Source organism: Schistocerca piceifrons, chromosome 8 (genome assembly GCF_021461385.2).
Source record: "Schistocerca piceifrons isolate TAMUIC-IGC-003096 chromosome 8, iqSchPice1.1, whole genome shotgun sequence".
Taxonomy (NCBI): Eukaryota; Metazoa; Arthropoda; class Insecta; order Orthoptera; family Acrididae; genus Schistocerca; species Schistocerca piceifrons.
The window spans coordinates 305,981,241-305,985,658 of record NC_060145.1 but is presented as its reverse complement, the minus strand read 5'-3'; positions in this window follow the sequence as shown (position 1 = coordinate 305,985,658).

Sequence of the window (4,418 nt, the reverse complement as noted above, 5' to 3'; positions counted from 1 at the left end):
GTCTGTTGAGATTAAGATAATTTAACAGATACTGTAGTCGAGTGAGTGCCACGTTTTTGTTGTAAGAGGAAATAAATAACTATTTTCCTTTTATCATGCACCAGAAGCACTAACTTGTAATCCTAATTTTTGCTTCTCGCAAGGTTCGAAAATTTGTGTACTGTCAACTGTGTTAAGCGATTTAATTGCATTTTAAGCGTATTGCAATGTGTGATTAGTGCAGTGTGGCCGTTGAATAGTCAAAGTGGGAGTGGTATGTGTAGACATTGGCTTGGAATTTCGGCTGGTGTGACTCTGGTAGGGAACTGAATGGGGGACTCAACGAAGCTCTCCCATGGAACTGTAGACGCTGAAAAAAAAAAAAAAGAGCAGGATGTGAGTTCGAAAATTTGTGTACTGTCAACTGTGTTAAGCGATTTAATTGCATTTTAAGCGTACTGCAATGTGTGATTAGTGCAGTGTGGCCGTTGAATAGTCAAAGTGGGAGTGGTATGTGTAGACATTGGCTTGGAATTTCGGCTGGTGTGACTCTAGTAGGGAACTGAATGGGGGACTCAACGAAGCTCTCCCATGGAACTGTAGACGCTGAAAAAAAAAAAAGAGCAGGATGTGAGTATTTGTGCCCTTCAGGCTCAATTAGATCACGCAAAATTTGAACTATACTGCAATTGAAAGAAAATCAGCCCTCGGTCACTATTTGTAACAAATTAACCTGGTTTTGAAACTGCTAGGAGTGTCTTCCTCAGAATTTAAAACAAAGAATGGTCTATATTCTATATCATGGTCACAGAATTATGACTAAAAATGTGTGATAGAGTATAAGTACGGAAAGACTGGCAGTACTTATATGTCATTTATAAAATAATAAATATGCCAAAAGAGCATTAGTCACAAAGATATTTAAGATAAAGGAAACTGTGATGGCGAGCCACTAAGAGCTGTTCGTTACTTGCGTGTTGCAGGTTGCGAAACGGACTATATTGGCTGAAGGAACAAAAACGTTTGGGGAACTGGGTAAAGGTAACAAGCAGTGGCGAAAGGAGCTCTTCTTCTTCATCTGCAACTGCGCTAACAGTATGGAATAAATTTGACTTATTACCTGACGAAGGAGGGGGAGGTCCTCACCTTGCTGTAATTCACAGTAAGATGTAGCAGACTCCTAGCAAGAAACTCGGTTTAGGGCGAACCCAAAGAGAGTGGGAAGAGAACAGTCTTACTACTTGGTAGTAGTTATGACAGGAGTGTAGAATTGATGGTACAGAGATAATTAGGAACAAGGTACAAGGTCACAAGTATTGAGAAGCCAAGTGCTAGCCTAAACCATGTGCAGAGGACATAGGGATTTGTTGCAAACGGTTTAACAAAGAGGATAGTGTTATTATAGTTGGTGGAGCAAGGAACAGCCTCGATAAGAACAGTAATTACAGCATTGGGAGTGACCTGGATGAAATAGCAGTAGGAATTACACACACTAATGTTAGTTTTGTAGAGGTCCTGCAGCGCCATAATCAGCCCTCACTTATGGGTAAACACTGCTGTGAGCCGTGTGGACACTGAGTTGAGCAGGCTGCTGCTGACTTAGGCAAAATCTTTCTTACAGATAATATACGGGGGCCACTACCATAAAACAAGATCACTGTGATTACTGCCATCAGAGGGGCACATTTCTTAAGTCAGAATCAAGGTTCAGGTGTCCCGTTTTGAAAGAAGTGAAAAGAGCAGAATAGTTCCACAAAATGCTTAATAATGCACAGAAAAGTGAGGTTAGCTTATTTCAGGGAAAATATTAGAGGATTGAGGAATAAGGTAGAAGAGCAGCAAGCAGGTAATAGATTGTGGTGACATCAGTGTAGATTTTGTAAAATATTCTGTTAGGAAAAATGACCTGCAAACCTTATTGGAATCTTACAATTTGGTCTCAGTAATTAACTTTATAGCACAGGTGCAAACAAATAGTAGAACGTCAATTCACAACGTTTTCTTTGACGTAGCTCAAAGTAAGAAAGTAACTGTTCATCCAGTAAGAAATGCTCTCTCTGATCTTTATGCACAGTTACTTAGCATAAGTAACATAGTGCCTTACAGTACGGATACTCCTCAGTAGAAATCATTTAGTACAATTAATGTCTCCAGCACAAAGAATAGTTTACAGGAGACAACATGCTATGCAGTTTATAATGAAATAAATGCTAATGTAAAATTTAATCTATTCCATGATAAAATCATATCATTATTTTCAAAATAGCTTTCCACCTAAGGTCATGAGAAAGGACAAGAAACAGGCAAAAAGCCATAGATCATTAGAGTGATTAAATTATCCTGTAAAAAGAAAAGGCAAATGTATCTTTTGGCATGAATACGTAGGGATCCTGCCGTAGTTGTACACTACAAAAACTACCCAAAGTTACTAGGAAAGTTTATTAAAAAGTCCGAGAACATGCACATAATGTCATAAGTCAGTGCTTCCGACACCAGACTTAAAGCTACATGGAATGTATAGAAACGAGAGACAGGACCACCAGCCACGTCTTGGATACGTTTTAGTGGTGTTTGAGAAATGGTTAATATCTTAGAGCTATGAAGATATGGACATTAGTTTTATCTGCAAAATCATGTAAAATGCTACACGAATTAAAATCTCCAAATTCTCTTTTGTTAGGCGTGGTGTAAGTTACTGCTGGTAGGGTAGTCCCACCTCGCACACAGGATAGGCTATCTTTACTAAAAAGTTAATCACATACATGTTAAAGCAAAGTATCCATTTTAAGGGGTCTTAAGTGTTTGAGACCATTCTCTTAATCACATTTATAGTATTCCACAATGCTGGAAGATGTTTAAAAAATCATATCCTTTTCTTACCCTGTAAGTTGCTATTATTAGCCACACAATGAATGACGCACAATAGGTAAGGTCTCAAAGTGCGAAGACGGATAACTACAGTGAGACTAATGCACTGACATTCTAATAATAGAAAAACTCTGTTCTGCATGGAGATGTACCTCTATGGCTTTCTATTTCAATGAAATTTCTGTAATCATACACTTTGTTGACACGCATAAGATACGATAGCATTTGTTGCTTCTTTCGTCATTGCACACGTTTAAAGGCTAGCAAAGGACACGTACGTAAGTTTTTGCAAGCGTGAAAACATATACTTACGAGTTCAAAGCAACAAGAAAGAATATCGATACCAGTAAGGAAACAGCATTGCTTTCGGACTTTCAGTTTTAATGGCTATCGATACAAACACAGTAAAAACGAAATTAAATGGATTAGGAAAGCATGTTTTTCATATCGCGTTTTTCTCTTTCTGATTGTCCGAGATATAGAAGCAAAAAGCAAGTTATCTTAATGAGGCCAAATGTGTCGTATTACTCGAGAAAATACGGATTCAAGAACAAGGAAACGTTCGACATAACCTTCCTGACGCTAAGTTATTCATGTAAGCTCTATAATTTTTTCTATTTAAAACAGTTGTTGCATGCATACAACGGAAATAATGAACAAGGAGCAATCGTAAACAGTAGTCTGCTTATGTTTTGGGCAGTACTGGCTTCAAAACAACGTACAGCGTAAGTCTGTGGTACCACCTCCTTTCTTTCTTTGCTTCCATAGCGTTCAAGCTCGGTTAATAATACAGTCTCTGGTAGCCAAAGAATACGTGCAGTTCACGTATTATGCACCCAAAGACGCTATTGTTGCAAAGATTTCAAAGAAACTGCAATTTCTTGTTGTACATACATCTATCAAATTTGTGAGCATGAGTGACTTAATGAAATTAATGCTACAATGTTGAAATATGTAATAAGATTTTTCTACTGATGTGTTTTTAATTTAATGAAAAGTGATTTGAGATTTTGTTGCTACGTAGGAAGAAAAAGTTGTGAATGCGATAATATTAACTAACAAGCAATAACTTTTTAGAGGTTACTGTTCCAAGATTCACTGTAACAGCATTTACGTTTTTCCGTGCACCCGATTTCAAAATGAGTATTTACCTATTGAACGAACTATTTTCTGGGAATATGTGTTGAATTTTATCTCATTTCACTGATAACTATGTTCATACAGATTGAGATGACATTTTCCTGCGAAGAATCTGAAAAGATTGATCCCACGAGAAAGTCTGTTACAGGGAGAAATCCATATATTTATGAGACTGAGGAGGAAGCGTATAAATATACCTAACTGTGTGTAGGCAGATCACATTGCTTGTAAGAGGCTTGACTTGTTATCAGAGTAGGAGATACGTATAAAATCCTGTCACAGTTACGGGACAGACTGTGGGTTTCTTATTGCAATATAACATCTGTCCTGAAATATGAATATTAATGGCAGTGATCTGCCAGGTGGTGGGTGACGCAGAAATTTCAACTCATTTGCACTTTATGGTTTAATGTGCTGTTTAATGGTGAGAA